Below are 17263 nucleotides of genomic sequence, written 5' to 3'. Positions count from 1 at the left end.
AAAAACAAAACACTCGTATGGGGGAAGCTGAGCGAAGAGTATCTGCCACAGAAGATGGGTTGAGTGCTGTTACAGGAAAAACTTTGAACATGGAAAAAGTCCTCTCTCTTATTCAGGCAAAAAATGAGGATTTGGAGGCACGTTCCCGGCGGAACAACATTCGAGTCACGGGGCTGCCGGAGTCCACAAATGTGGGGAGAATGGAAACTTTTATTGAGAAATTGATCACAGATATATTTGGAACTGAACAATTGTCGCCGATGTTTATTATTGAGCGTGCCCATACGTCTGTTACGGCTAGACCAGTCCCTGGCACCCCACCTTGCACAATCATTGCTCGAGTGCTTATTTGCAGGGACCGGGATGCCATACTACGCATGACCAGAGTTAAGGGGACGATCGAGCATCAGGGAAACACGCTCTCCTTTTTCCCCAGACTTTACTGTGGCAGTACAGGCAGCGCGCAGAGAGTTTGGAGCTGTGAAGAAGTTTTTACAAAATGAGGGAGTCCCGTACATGCTTTTTCCCGCTCGATTGAGGATTGGCACTGACAGCAACTACAAGATTTTCACGAATCGTAAGACAGCACTGGAGCATGGTAAACAACTAAAGAGACGACGGAGAGAATCACAGGCAGTGGCTGAGATTGAGGATCAGGGCTGACTGGGGGACGGTTATTTGCCCTTTGCTGAGTTACATACCCAACTGGGAAGAAATATTCCCTATCGTCGTCATTTTGTATTTGTCCTCACCATGTGAAACCTCCTTTTTTCATTTTAGGTGGATGGTCTAAGTTAGCACATCTACAATTATCTCCATAGGTCTATAATGTGATAGGTATAGACTTGTGTTCAGGCACAGTGATTGATCTGCTCACCCACCTCCTGGGGGGCCGCAAGCTCTCAGGCGCCCCTGATGGGTGTACCCCGTTTGCAATGTTATCTCTCTGTTTTGAGTTGGGTTCTGGGGGGATGGGATGGCTTTGGCGAGTTGGGGGCGCTGAAGTGGGTGGGGGTTTGGGGGATGGAAGGGCTGGGGGGGTCTTTGAGGATACAGCAGAATTGTATTGTGTTTTCTTTAAGTATGCTGAGGTCTTTAAATACTTGGATTCATCAATCGAACACTGTGTACACCAGGATAGTGCTGATACTTTAATATTGACTTTAATATTGACGATTGCATGTCAACATGAATAATAATATTAAGTTCCTCACCTGGAACGTGCGGGAGCTCAACACACCGAAAAAGATACGATCAGTTTTTGCATATTGGGATCGTATAGGAGTGCATGTGGCTCTACTACTGAGTAGGTCAACAAGGTGTGAGTGCGCTGGCCGGCCACCAAAGTTGCGTCCTCTTATTCTTACCACACTAGAGGGGTGCTAATTCTTATAAAAAAGGGTTTCCCATTCACTGTGATTAAAATGGAGAGGGATGAGCAGGGACGAGTGGTACTTCTGCATGGGAGTTTGGGAGATATGAGTGTATTATTGGTGAATGTGTATGATCCAAACATAGATGACCCCTCTTTCTATTCAGATGTTTGGCGCAGAAAATCTGCATTTCCCCCAGCTGTGCTCATTTGGCTGGTTATTTTAACATTTGCCTTGATTCAACCCTAGATAGAGCTGGAAGACCTAAACAAGCATCGGAGGTGTTGCTGGGACTTTGTGATGCTGGAAATCTGCATGATGTATGGCGACTTCGAAACCCCTCGGGTCGGGAAAGTACATTTGTCTCATCTGTTCATGGCTCGTGGTCCCGTATAGATTTCTGGCTGGTTTCGGAGATATGTCCGTGGGTCAGGGAGGTGAAGCACGAGGCACGTACATTGTCGGACCACTCTCCAGTAGTTCTTGATACGCAGATCCCTTCTTAAGAGAGGCCACCCTTCACATGGAGGTTACAACCCACTGAATTACCAGACCCAGTATTTAAACCAACAATAGCTGAGGCAATCAGGAATTTAGGGAGAATGAAGGCTCTGTAGATAGTGCGGGAGTGCTTTGGGAGACTTTTAAAGTCACCATCAGGGGAGCTTGTATTGGGGCACAGTCGGGAGTGCTGCATGGCATCCGGCGCCGCATTAAAAAGCTGGCGTCTGATGTTTCGGCAGCTTAACAAGAGTATGAGACCAACCCTTCTCCAGCGAAATTAGCAGAAATACGTACACTTTTCACGGAACACAATGACACAGTTGACCAGGAATTGCTTCACTGCTCTCACCGGAAGACGGCCCGCTATTATGGTGAGGGAGGCCCGTCCGAGTCACTCCCTAACACAAAAACTGGCAGCTCCACGCACTCAGGAATGCATAACGGAAATGCGTGACATAGATGGGGTTGCTCATTACTCCACTCCAGAGATCAGTGCTACCATCGAGCAATTTTACACCCGATTGTATGCAGCTAAAAGTGCTCTGTCGCCTTAAGAAATCGTCGATTATCTAGATAATGTTGCGTTAGGCTGGCTCTCTAACTCCCATCGAGAATATTTGGTACAGCCGTTTGATGAAGAGGACGTTAAAATGGCCATATGTCGCTACCAACTTGCAAGGCAGCTGGTATGGATGGCCTACCTAGCAAATTCTATAAGGCATACGCATTGGAACTTGCTCCTCGCTTACTAGAAGTGTATGCGGAAGCATATGAAACGGGGGAGCTGCCGCTGCCTCTCAAGGAGGCTCTGCTGGTGACAGTCTGGAAGCCGGATAAGCCCCCAAATCAGTGTGACTCCTACAGGCCTCTCTCGATTATTAACATCGATGCGAAGATTCTTTCAAAAATGATCGCCACTAGGCTACAACTGCTAGTACCTCTGTTGGTGTTGCCCGACCAGTCAGGGTTCGTTACTGCGCGTTCCAAGACACACAATCTCCGTACTATCTTTTCCACTTTGACCCAGACTTCCAAGCAGTTGCGATGCTGCTAGACGCAGCAAAAGCTTTTGACTCCCTGCAATGGCCAACATGTTCACGGTTTTATTAAGGATGGGTTTCCTTCTGTTTTTAAAAAATGGGTTAAGGTGCTGTACGAAAAAACGGTAGCCCGGCTGCGAGTGAATGGCTGGGTGTCATCCCCGATTCCCATTGAGAGCGGCACACAGCAGGGGTGCCCGATTCCCATTGAGAGCGGCACACAGCAAGGGTGCCTGCTATCACCTATGCTTTTTTCGCTTGTACTTGAACCCCTAGCCTGTAAACTCCGGCAACTGCATGGGGCGGCTGCCCTGTGCTTCCGACAAAGACCGCTGATCGTCTCTTTATATGCTGACGACATGTTATTATATGTGCTGGAACCTGAGGTAAATTTACCCGAACTCCTCTGGGAATATGTCAAATTCGAATGGTTTTCGGGTCTCGGAATCAATTGGTCAAAGTGGGTTGCGTTTCCGCTGACGGCGCACATTATGGAGGTTGAACTGGAATATCCGCTCACCTGGACGTCAGACCCTGTGAAATATTTAGGGGTAAGGGTACACAGGGATCCAGAGATCGTGATCTCAGAGAACTATAGCCGCGCCGTCACGCGTATTACTGACCAGACTGATCGATGGGCACGCCTGTCCCTCTCCTTGGCGGACAGAATAGGAGTCGTTAAGATTGACTTCCTACCTGAACTGCTCTATTTCTTCGTCAATATCCCCCATTAAATTGAATAAAGTGCTATTCAAAACTCTTCAATCCTCATTGCTAACATTTGTTTGGGGTGGCAAGAGGCCCAGGTGTAGGTGGAATCTTTTGGTGCAGCCATTTGAACGGGGAGGGTTTGAGGACCCATCTCCTGCAGATCAGGGTCAACAGACAGGGCCGGTTCGTGGAAATAGAAATCTCCAAAGGCTGTCGTGAGTGACGCCCAGCGGCGCCGCTCCAGCGCCGGTACCGGACCGAGGGTAGGATCGGGGACGGCGTCCATAGCGGGCGCCGGGGGCGACACCCGCAGGGCCGGCGCCGGTGAGGTTGTGAGGTCGACCGGCGACGACCCGGATCCGGAAGCGGATCCAGTGAGGGCCTGCGGCACCGGGACCGAAGTTGCCGGCGGCGCCGGGGCCGAAGCATCCGACGGCGTTGGAGCCGAGGCACCCGACCCGCTAGGCCCTCCAGCCGGGGCCGTTGGGCCCGGAGGCGTCACGGAACCCGGCTGAGGAGGGAGGGACCTCATGGCCATGAGGTACCGCTCGACCTCCTCTGGCGTCGCATCATGCCCAGGGACCCGAAGGTGTGGGGCAGGCGGCGACGTCCGCGACTCCGTTGGAGCGGCATGGGTGGTGTCACCCGAACCCCCGGACACGTCGGGGTGGGTCGGAGGAACGATGACATCTCTCCGACCTCTCATGCCTCTTACCTGAGTACTTGGATCCTGACGACCGATGTCCACTTCCGGAGCTGCGAGGACTCCGACCCCACGACCGGTCCCTCGACCTCCTGTGGGACCGGGACCTGGAGCGGCGCGGGGCCGACTGCCGGAGCTCAAGTCGCTTGCGGGACCGCTCCCGCCTAGCTTTAGACGTCAGGGCCCGGCAGTCGGAGCAGGTGCGGTCGAGGCCTAAACACTTGAGGCACCGGCGATGGGGGTCGGTAACCAACATCAGTCGGTCGCACTTGGAACAGGGTTTAAACCCGGGCATCCCTACCGGCACCGTCGGAGTCGAAGACTCGAGTAGAGAAATGATCAAAAGATCAAAAAAGTTTAGTCAAAAAAATGACTAAGGGGTAGAGCTTCTCCGGATCTGCGCTAGCTGGCGTGGAAAAAAGAACTACTGACGTCAGCGCGCATGGGCGGCGTCTAAGTACTCAGACGACGTCATTCCGGCGCTAACGACGCGGACGACGCCTGCTGGCGCGCAGGGGTATTGCTACGCAAAATTTTCCTGGACCCAGTCTGACGCCTGGAGATATTCTAAGGTAAGGAATCACTAACGTGTCTCTTTCAGATGTCTACTTACTACAAATTATGGGTAGCCGGGGTATCTTGGGTTGCTGGGGATTTGAAAGTATGCATTTTTTTAGATACAGTCCCGATATGAAGTCACGTTGGCAGAACAGCTGCATGATGTCCAGCAGAGTCACAATGTGAAAGTGTTTAGAGATTATGAATGTGTTCAATAGCCGGAGGTCTAGGATCGCCTGGAGGAAGCTGTCCTTCAAGGGATCAGGAAGTAGAGGGAGTACACTCCTTTGTATCATTGGTGTGAAGGCACCCATTTGATGGCACCACCTGCAACCAGCACCTGAACCATTTTCTGTAAGAGCGGTAGGTTGCCTGAACTGAGGATGTGGTGGTGGGGTGGGATGTTAGGTGGCATGGTACAGAATGTGGGGCAGTACCCTTGACGCACCATGGAAAGCACCAGTTAATGTGAGGTGATGTCTTTCCACTGAGGGTAGTACCTTAGCCTTTCCCAGACCGGCAACGTGTGATAGGGGGGACGGATGTAGAGTCACTTCTTAGCAGCCAAAGTGCCTCTGCTACAGCCACCTCTCCCTCTGCCGTGGTCATTGCCCTTTTTTGTATCTACTACAAGGATTTTGTCTCCTGAAGGTGTTGAAAGGTCTGTTGTTGTTACTGACAGGCAGGCCTCTGACCCAAAACGTTAGCATTAGTGCCACCTCCACTTTCTGTGAAAGCCATATGTGGGGCTAGGGGACTGTAGGACATGGATTTATCAATGTGAGTGTCCTTTTTGATTTTTACGGTTTTATAGTGTCTACCTGGGCCAGAGCAGAAGCTCGCCATCAAAAGGACCTTAGGGTGGTGCTGTGGCACCTCGGGCCGAAATCCTGAGATCATAAGCCAGACATTCCTGCGAAGGAAGATGCTGGTGTGAATCCCTCTAGCAGCTATGAGGATGCACCTAATATTCAGGTTGATGATTTTCCGTCCGCAACGAGCTCCTGACCATGCTTGATGTGGGCCTCTAGGAGTGTTAGAATAGATTGTCCATCTCAGCCCAGTGGTAGCAGGCATACAGGGAAAGGAGGCCCGCGGAATTGGCAATGAAACAATGGATGGTGGCTCGGAGCGCTACATGCTTGCCTGCTGTGTCTATCAGTTTCAACAACTTGCCAGGGGGGAGAGGTGTTCCATGTTGCCCTAAGTTGGCGCCCTCGTTAGTGTAGTACGCATGACTAATGAATAAAGGGCATCCTGATCACGAATACAGGTAGGTTCAAGAGTAGATTTAAACTTCTCGGCCCTGGATGTCACCACTTTAGCCTTTATCAGTTCTTTTTATATTGACTTGTGGCTGACCTCACCATTACGTTTAACATTGGGACATGGTGGACTGCCCCCCTTGTACTCGAGACTGTCTCTGCGAGAAAGTAGTTCTCTTCATGCACAATGTACATTTTAAACTAATGGTGCTGGACAGCCCGTGGAATCGCCGCATGATAGGTGGTGGTATCATTGGATAGCAAATCTTTGGCAGGGTAAGGTTCGAGGTGGGGATCCTCAAGGGGGGAAGAGAGCCCAATACATAATACTCCCCCATTCTTTGTCCTCCTGGGGCATAAAGGGCTCATCATATGGGTATCATGGGACATAATGACCCCCTGAGTCGGCGTCCTGTGGTTTAGGAGGAAGCGACTGTGGAGATAGAGGTGGCGAAAGAGGCATTGCAGGTAAAACTGGCAAAGGAGGCGGGACTAATGGTTGAGTATATAACCCTTTTTAAGGAATGGCAGTGTCGACGGTTTGTAGGTCAGACTGCATTTCTTTGCAATCCAGATGAGTCCTGGAGACGGGGATGGTGAGGATCTTCCCAGTTTCAGGATGAATAAACAGTTTTTTCTGTGTAGCACCGAGAACCTCAGAAAGATTTTCAAAAAGTGATCCCTCAGAGGTATCCAATCTGTGTGTCGCTGGGGGCTTTGATGATGGCTTCGATGCAAGTGGCTGTGAGGCTTTCATCGTCTTATTTGGGACCTTGAGGACCTTTCAACAAAGGATGTATAGGATAAGATGTAGCCGTTCTGCTGAAAATGTCTAAAAACGTAGTTCTAGATGGTAGAAGAAAATCCCATACCTTCATAGCCTTTAACACCACATTGGAAGAATGCATATTAGGATGAATTCATGCTTGAAAAATATCAGAATAAGATATTAGTTGAGAATGGCGACCATGCTTTTCTCTGGATAGGGATAGGTCTCAAAAGCGAGATAAACAGCTGTGATGCCTGGTAGATGCATTTGAATATCTTTTAAGCAAGACACAAGATCCTTTAGGAACTAGTCGACAATATAGACTGAATCCCTAACATCCTCCACAAGAGTAGATAAACTGATAAGATTTCCTTCTTCCTGTTCACAAAAACTTTCAAATCTGGTGGGATTTACTTTAAATTATAGGACCCCAACTACATGTGAATGGTACTGTATTGAGTGGCTGTTTGCTGCGAGTGATGGATTGTACTGATCGTGTGACAATTTAATCCCAAGGGGAGTCTTTTATTCTACCAATATGTAGTGCCCTGTTCCCTTGGTGAGAGGGGGCCCTCTCATGTGTTTGACAGTCTCGGATGGAAAGGACAGAATAACAAGAGTTGCTTTCTGTAATACCAGACAACTTTCCGACTTCTGTTGATAATTAAAAGGTTCCATTGAGGGCTTCTATGCCTCAGAACTCAATTGGATATGGAGCATCCAGAGGTTGCCCAAACTCCGATTGAAATCACCAGAAATGTTTGATGAACCTTTGGACAATGTCTCATTTTCTCGGTTGAGTTTGGCACCAAGTCTCAGAGCATCTATAACAGGGATACATGGGACCTGTTTTTTGAGACCAGTAATGTTGAAAACACCCCATGCTACTCTTGATATGTTGAAAGCATATATCCTTGGGGTGGATAGCAGCATTGCCTCAAGTAAGTTGGTACTAGTCTGATTATAAGTGCTTGCTTTTGGGAGGCTCTTGAGTCGTCAAAAACAAAAAAAGTCTACCTGCAAGAAGTAGGCAAAAGAGAGAAGTGCACATTAGTATCTGCAATTCAGATTCTCTTCCTGCCATTATACTCGAGAGGTAGGTAACAAAGGTTGTTTCTCAGCATCTGATATATTATGTTTCAGAGGAAATAAACACGTTGTCGGTAGGTGAAGGTGAGTGTAAGAGTGAATGTGATGGGGGTTGGGTCCACCTGTTTGGGTCTCGATATTGGGAGGAAGGGCCTGCCCTGAATTGAATGCCCAAGGTGAGGGTCTTCAAACTGTTAGATGATATTTGTGGGACCCTAGTTGAAGACACATACGATGAGAGATTTTTAAATGTTTAAATGCCACCAGGTTGAGATTTGACATAGAGCTCGCTGTGATATTAAGACCCCCAAATGGTTCAAATGCTTTGCTATATGTGTGTTCTTATAGATACTAGATGAACTGTTATTCTTAATCTGAGGGAGATTCAGACCCAAATATTAGTCCCGAAGAAGGTGGCTGAGGTTTGGTTTTAGTCCACTGAAATGCAGCAACGTATTTATGTGCTGAATCGGACTACAACGAGGGATTCTAGATGAAAAACATTCATTCCATCAGGACTCTTGTGGATTAAGAAATGAGTCAGCAGATGTAGCAACACTGTTCTCAAGGGGTCTCCCATTTGATCATTGTTTTATAATATATATATTTTTTATTGGATTGCATTTTGTTGTGCCTATATGGGTGGGGGCTTGGAAAAGGATTGGTTTCAACTCATGAGTATTTTTTAATTGATATGATTTTATATGCACTACGAAATCATAAGAAACAAGATGGGTATTCATATGCAGTCCTCAATATATTAAAGCTTTATATAAATGTCCTCTCTGGTGGTATGCTCTTTAAATCATAGGACCCCAACTACATCCAGGTGGTACTGAAGAGAGTGGCTTTTTGTTGCGAGTGTTTGTTCTCAAGGGGAATTTGTTCCCAAGGGGAATCTTTTTCTACTTTCCATTCGAGGTACATAGTAGTGTGTATGCCCAAATGTTTCACCTCCTAAATGAATGCTACAGGGCCCTGCAATGGGGGAGGTGATCTTTTTACTAGCACAGATAGGAAATTGTAAATTGGTGACCACATTCTTTACCTTACCCAGATAAAACAGCTTCTATCCTGCTATGAAGTAAGGGTCTACTTCACTACTGGTCTCTTCTTGGCCATGTATAAGAAAGAAAAGCTATTTACCTGCAACTAGCCAATGTTAGGACCTTTCCATCTTACATAGATTCACGTTTGAGTTATTTCCTGTTGTCAGGATGGGAATCTTTGCTAGTCAATGTTTACAGAGAAGTGTGCATACACACTCATTTAGCATTGAAAACAACCATATATTACATGCAGTCTATCAAACTCATTATGTAATCCAAACTCCAGCCAAAGTGATGGAGAGAAACAGAGCTCAACTCAGAGATTCTTACTGCCATGTTTTCAAAGCTCACCAAGAGTAAATAATGTATTGAGCCTTATAAAAGGAAAAAAGGGTGTGTGGAATGTGAATCTTTGAAATATACCAATTCTAGGCAACTGTGGTTACAGGTGAATCATTTATTTCTTTCTTCTCCAGCACTGGATCTTTCACAGATGCGCATGCTTGCATTAAGATTAGCAAAGCAGCTGCAAATGAGTAAAGTAGTGGGCGAGAATGAGGCTCACTTAACACAAGTAATGCAGTAATGCTTGTCTGAAGCCTGGGTCATCCTACAGGTCACTGCACTGTAGCTCTGATACAATGTTCAAAGATTACATTAAAGAAAATGGCTGTAGCTCTCTCACCTCTGGCAGAGCTCTCCACCTGAGAGAGGACTGCTCATTATATTACTGGCTTTAGAGATGCAGGATACAATCCATCTTGCCAAACTTTGTTTCATTACGCTACTCGCTGCTTTTCACAAGTTCACCTAAGGTCACAGTGTCACTCATATCCTACAGCCACCGAAGTATAATATTTTTAGGTCTCGCCTACGCAGCGCGAATGCGCTGAATAGGAAATAGACCTGTAGCCATCGGCACAGCTTTCCTGTGAAAAATGTGCACGCGTTGCATTGCTTCCAATTGCAACGCGTGCCTATCTGGCTATTCACTCGCGGGAGCGAGCAGCTGGCGCCCTCCCCCTGCTGCAGCGCACGCTTGTTTAGAGGAAAAACATCTCTATGAAGCCGCGATTCACTCGCGGGAGCAAACATCTCTCTGAAGCCGCGATTCACTATTGCAGTCGAATCCCTATCACTCTGTTGACAGTGCTGCCGCGCGCGCTTGATGACTAGATGTAGGATGAAAATAATATTTTTTTGTCTTGCATGTTTTTCTGCATTTCAGAGGCAGTGAAGAAAAGGATATTCCAAGAGTTATGCAAAGTGACAGGAAGGATAGGGTGTCGGAAGAAAGCGGCATGAAGTGGCTTTAAAACTGGCCAGACTCGACAACCCTGGAATGTGGCGGCGGCTGCTAACAAACACTTTAGAGAGACCTCTACTTTACAAATTTTACATCTCATACACTGATTTATTATGTGGGATAAATTCATGTTTAAGGGTATTCTTTTCTTACTGTGCTAGTGGTTTTAGTTTGAAATGTAAAGGTTTTGTAGTATTTTGGTAAAGTCGGTAGACTGTAATTTTGAAATATCCTTAGAGACCATGTGGGAGCTTTGAACTGATGTCGGCGCCATCCTGTTCTCCTGAAAAGCAGGCAGGTTTGCGGCTTTCTCCGGTTACTCACCTCGCTTCTGATAACGCAGCTTTTGTGGCGACTGCAGTGAGGTGGCGTTGGCATGGTGCCCATTTCCGTGTGACTCAGGCCTGCCAAATGACCACCACTCTATTTTTTGATGGCCCCAGACTGCGATGCACTTCCGTATTCCGAGGTCGAGGACCTCGAGGAGTGTTTGGGTCGACCCTCTTCCGGAACGGACGGCACGTTAACTTCCTGTTACTGAGACCAAGTCGTACCTCGTGAACCCGCCTTGAGGTTTCTGCCGCGCTTCATTCGAGTTAGTTCTCGCTTCTTTGTCCATACTGTTTCCAAACTTCCTTTGTTTGGGGCACTCTCCGCCCACTGCTCGCCTTCGTGGGCACTGCCGAGCTGTTTAATGTAATCACTCCGAAAGTAAGCCCTAGCTGAGATAGCTGCACCTCCTAGTGAATGGTGCGGCGGTTTTGTGTTTTGTGTTAACAGCATGACGAGTGCCGTGAAGTGGCCTTGTGGTGTCACGTTGAAATTATGCAAAATACAAACACACACTCTAAGGGGATTGTGTAACGGTGAATACGGTCGCCAGGTGGCCACGTGTCCCTACTACGCAAATTTTTATCCCCAAATTTAGTTTTACAAAATGTTATAGTCTGACAACAAAAGCAATCATTACACTTTCAGGCTCCGCACGCAGTTCTTTGTTTTATTTCGTGGTTAACCAAGTTTGAATCCTGACCGCCTCCCACTGTGGCTGCTGAGTATTTGGTCTCATCACGGGGTGGGCTGTCTGACCGGGCGATGCTCCGGAAACCTTCAGGGTGATCAAGTTGTCTGCAACTGTTGAGGTGCGTCCACCAAGGCCATCATTAAAACACTTCAGAAATGCAGGTGATTGGTAATAATGGTCAGCAATGGTGCCATTTTGGCCTTTTTGCTACATTTAATCGTTACCGGTTATGTCTTATGGTCATGCCAGTAGCTGAAAGCTGCCAATAAACAGCGCAGTAAAGATGCGGAAGCTACCAGTGGTAACCTTGCCACTGTGGGAGATTCTCCATCTTTACCGACAAAGCACTGCCTGCTGTGGTAATGCATTTACGGAAGAATTCATGAAATTCTATCAAGCCCGAGTTTGGCACAAGTTCGTGAGTGTGTTTATTGTAGAAACTATGTCCCATAGGCATAACATAGCAGCGTGTCCAAAAAGTGTCTCCTATACTCTGGCAGCGCAGAGTCCCACGACCCCCCTGTTATCGTTGTGTGTCTCCAGCTTGGTGCTTTCTTCCATAACCTAATGTTAGCTTTCAGGTGTGCATACAGAGTTCTTATACATAAGTCAACAAACACCTGTCCTTGGGATAAGTGCTGCATTTTTGTAATTTCTTTAGTGGGTAGCTTTTCCTCACACCCTCTCCACTTCATCCTCCTTCGACAGGTCCCACTGTATTCTCTTTAATTGATACTTCTAGTTATTACCTGTTCCCTCTAGAATGGTGTAGTGTGTAGGACAGGCTCAGCCTTTAAGCATTCAGCTCTATATTTGTGGATGCCTCATCCCTTTTCTGGTTATTTATAAGCAACCTTAGAGCTGGTAGGGCTGCATAACTAAATACTTATAAGGTCCCAAAAGCGAGACCTATTGGCTATGCCAATGCTTGTTTTATAATGAGATGAACGGAATAAACAATTTCTCAATTATTCTCCTCTCTCTGCCCTTCTTGCCACTTTTGCCCCATCATCAATTTAGGTAAACATTTTAATTCTTCAGGTCCTGATATCCAGAGTCTGATGTTTCAGTGATGTGTATTTATTGCTATAGTCAATCAATTCCCAAAACGAACTCTTAAGTGAAAAAAACATGCAAAACACACACAGAAAATGGCTATAATAAATGAAAAATAGAAGAGCTAAAACAGGGTGTGATGGATGGTGGTAAAAAGGCATAAGTGCAAGTGCTAACGAGTGCTAACATATTACTTTTAAAATGTGAAAATTAGATAAAGCGGGTAAAAATCCATGCACAAATCATGGACTTGACCATAAAATAATAATAAAGCAGTCAAGATAAAAAAAATACATTTCAAGTATGCTTTGAGATAATGCTTTTTGTTTTATACGATTCCTCCCAAAAACACACAGAAAACAAGTGCCCCGAATAGTAGACAATACTTTATTGGTGCCATTTACTAGTTCGCTTTAAACACTAAAATATGTATTTGAAATAATTAAATTTATGTAATAAAGATTATTTTTTTTAAAGAAAATTATCAAAAGTACATAATTTCCGTTTTTAAATTATATTCACTTTTTAATCTTTTCTCTTTTTCTCTACAAAAACGTTGTGCACGTCCCATTCTGTCAATAAAACTTTTTTTCGTACTATATGGCTTTTCTGCTTTGACTTTGAAATGGGCAAAATCGAGGACATAATTGTGGGGAGTCACGATGGCATGTAATTATAATACAGTATTCACAACTGGACATATCTATGTCGGTGAAAGAAGAATTGAATGTAACTGTGAATTGACATCAAAAACATATAATATTTGCTTATGTGTAGACATGCCAATGACTCATTTCTCGTTTAAAAGATATTTGGTTTTGAATCCTGTGCGACTGATCTGCCATTGCTCCTGAAGGGCCAGATGGCCAAGGATTCTGGGATTCCAGAACTGACAAGAGAAAGTTGCTCCTGGCAAGCTTCTTTGCCATCCATATACAGCCAAGTGGCCTTGTGCCTCCTGCCAGCCACATATATCTCAAACCTTGTGCCTCCTGCCAGCCACATATATCTAAACCATGTGCCTCCTGCCAGCCTAAAAAGCAGTTACCCTCAGAATTCAGAAAGTGATGTGAACCGTGACCTTCGCTGTCTGAAGTCATATCGAGGTAATTTTTAAAACATAATTGTATTAACTTTTTGAAAATCTTCTCATGTCTGCAGTTTCAAATGCAAAATGTTCCACGGGAGCCACTGATTGCCATATTGCACTGTGCTACGTCAATGGATGTATGCTGAGGACACTAACAAAATAAGCTCAACTTGATTTTTAAAATGAGTTAATGTAAAAGCGCTGCATTTCACTTTCTTTTACTAGTATAGACTTCAGCAAGATCTCGTTTGATCACCCTGAACGTGGACCCTCTGGCACCTTAGGACACAAACACTTTTCGCCTATTTTTCATTGCAGTCCCTTCATAAAAGCTTTTTTCTATTTTAAAATTAAAAAGGAAATATGCACTACCACCCTTCCAACTCTGAACATGAACTATGTAGTCACGGATCTCGGCAATAGCAACACTTGCTATTTACATAGCCACGCAGTGGCAGTAAGCACTATGCAAAACACAAATGTTACCAGAAACACTACCGCTATCCCTCTTCTGCTGGCATTCCCAATGCATGCGGGTGAGGATTCCTGCATCAGTAAGGCCTGACATCCGGAAACTGCAGCATGTTTCTGATACGATATAAGCTGCAGTCCAATGCATACACACTCCCAAACTATGCTAGGCCAAGGTCCATGAGATCACCCACCAAACTGTTGGCAGAGCCTATGGTAATGTTTTCTGATAGAAAGGACATCGAGTGCGTGCTTTCTCAATCAGAGAACATATAAACTATTAAGAAACCATGCACATTGTTTAATATAACGTTTTCCTGGGCTAATGAGAATTCTGTATGTTGCAAGCTGTAATTGGCTTTAAGTGCTCAGGTGAACCTAGGATGCAGATTTGATGCACACAAACGTATCGGAGAACGTATTAGGATTACTGGGGTGGGTCTATAGTCCACCAGAGCATTGCAAGCTTTTCCAACTGCCAACCCTGCACATAAAAACTGCTGAAGTGGGCATGAAGGGACTTGCTTGCTCACTGTTTATATGCCTAAATGCCAAAAGGGGTGCCAATGTTTGCCATGTTTGGTGGTTTTTACACAAAGGTGGATAACAAGGACCAACTCATTATAGAGAGATCAACAAATAAGGTGTTCATCCCAAATGACCTGACCTACAATCACCAGCACCTTAGAATAAACTGTTAAGCAGTCAAGCCATTTCCATTAAGTTGTTTAGCCCCCATCTAATGGGACAGAATGCCGGTTGGGGGCACTGCGATTTAACCTGATGACCTCACCGCGACGGACTGTAGGTCGGTGTGGGTGACAGAAGCTGCAGAAGCATAGCTCAAGCAAATAAATGGAAGAGGTACATAGGGTGTAAACTGGGAGAACATAGGAAAACAAAGGCTTCATTGTTGGTCAAAGATCCCAAGCCAGTCAGAACTCCATACAATGAACCTGCCCAAAAGGTGCTTACTCATGGCAATTTCACCAATCTAATATTTGTGGTATCTTTTTTGCTCTCATCTAAAAACTCAGCACTTTATTTCCTCTTTCGAAAACCTTGTCCAAATGCAGCACATAACAACCAGGCAAAACAAACGTCTTAGCAGATCACTACCTCATAACTTATGCGTGCTGGTGTTGAGTGACTTGCTGGTGTATGCTTTTTCCTCTTTCTGTGACATTAAGATTTTAAGGTTGCTGATGGCACATGCTTCACTCCTAAGACATACAAATATATAGATAGCTACATGCTGGTAATAAGCCATTTAGCCAGGTACAGCAAAGACGTCGGTAGTGCAAGTCGAGGACAAATCAACTTAATAAACCAATTAGCCATTCTGTGGTCTAAGTCTAATCTAAAACCAAAGATAACCGGTCCACTTTCCTCCCTGTGGAGGAAGGTTTCAATCTTACTAAGAGCATTAAATTCAAAGCTATCTTGCATGTAATGGTCCACGCCTCAATGTTCACCCTGCACTTGACAACTAAAATCTACATTGCCAACCTTTCCTACAATAATCCATATCGACTAATTACAAGGCCACATTGTATTTTTTGTGTTTCAAGTTTTTTAAGATAAGTACGGTAGCTATTTTGGTGGGAAGGCTGGCCTGGTATTATCTGTGATGTTTCTAAAGATGTATTGTGCCAGGATGGAGAATACAGAATGCATTCTTTCCTAACCTTTGTTTTTTAACTGCGGATCATCTCTCAAGTCCAATTAGGAATTATGTGGCTCCTGCATTGTAACGACATAGAATGAAATGTTCAATCGTGTGTCATACAGAATTTCATTAGCAGAGAAACCAAGATCTCCTTAGCCCAGAGTATGCCAAAATGATGTGATACTGGTCATAGTACAGAACAGTAAAGTCAAATACCATACAAAATAAGCGTATTGTTCTGACTAACGCAGACATGACTGTTAATACGGAAGCTATACTTTGATGAAGCATTTACCAAATCATCTTTTTAATATGTTTGTGGTTAAATAAAAGAGTCCACCAACATTCATTATCCTCTCTGTGGTTTGTACCAAAAACATCTTTCTTACATCACCCAGATGTAGCTGAACACTTTCCACCATGGCTTGCACAATGTGAAGGTATTGTCGTGAGGGCAGCAGTGTTCTCAGAGTTTCTAACACGTTGTTATTATGACTACTCTTTCACACAATCAGTAGCCGGTTGGCTCCTTTGACAAGAACAGACCCCCTCTGTCCTGACTCATTTACATTCATGCAAAGCAAACGACAGAAACAGTTGTAAAAGCCGAATAAGCATAGACTGTAGAGAAAGTCAAACTCTCACAAGCATCTCATGGCAAAAGAGGAAAAATAAACATTTTTAGAAAATTTCTGGGAGGCAATATACATATAAAAACATGAACAATTCTCTTCAATATACTATGTCTTTCCTGAACAACCTGAAGGATCCATTCTCTGGAATGAATCAACACTACTATGAACATTTTTAAATTACACAATTTTTTCTGTGGTAGGTGTATTATTTCCCCAACTTGAATTTTAAAGGTAATGTGAAGCCGCTTCCAGGCTAGGAATCTCCTCCCAATTTCCAGACACCCAACTGCCCTTAAGTCTTTCTTCTTTCATCCAATCCGTGGTCTACAGTTAAAAGTCTTTCTCTTTCTATGGGCAGTTGTTTTGGAGACATGTTCTTAAATTACTTCCCCACTACTATCATTTAAGAGAAAATCTTGATAAGAAATACGAGATCATGGGGGAAAGGTGCTTGGTGATAGAGGAGGCTTGGGGATAAGGTCTTGTGCATTTATGTACGCAGCATTTATTAAATAGTGTAAATCTAGCTAGGAAGTCACAGAGCATCTTATACTACCTTGTCTGTGAACTGCAAAGCAACCGTCTAATTGGTACCTTATATACCCGTACAACCATTTTGGACTCCTCGCGTTATTGTTTTTTAATTATTTATACAGCACACAGTCTACCATTGTGGCATTGAGGCCTATTTTGTACCCTTGGGATGACTTTCTAAATGGTTCTGGGATTTATAACACAAACAGAGCCTGTTCAGTTTGTGGAGGTGAACATGTCACTACTAGCGAGTCAGTGGTTTGAAGGGTGAGACCAGTAGTTGGTAACAGGTTGCTTGAGGACCTACTCGCTCAGTACGAGTGTCTATTGCTTTTGAGCTATACATCTTTATAATGGGACACCATTTGAGCAAAGACAGAGGGGAAGCCTCTCCAGGTTTGCCATTCCAAATCTGTT

Source organism: Lissotriton helveticus, chromosome 5_1 (genome assembly GCF_964261635.1).
Source record: "Lissotriton helveticus chromosome 5_1, aLisHel1.1, whole genome shotgun sequence".
Taxonomy (NCBI): domain Eukaryota; kingdom Metazoa; phylum Chordata; class Amphibia; order Caudata; family Salamandridae; genus Lissotriton; species Lissotriton helveticus.
This window is presented reverse-complemented; position numbering follows the sequence as displayed.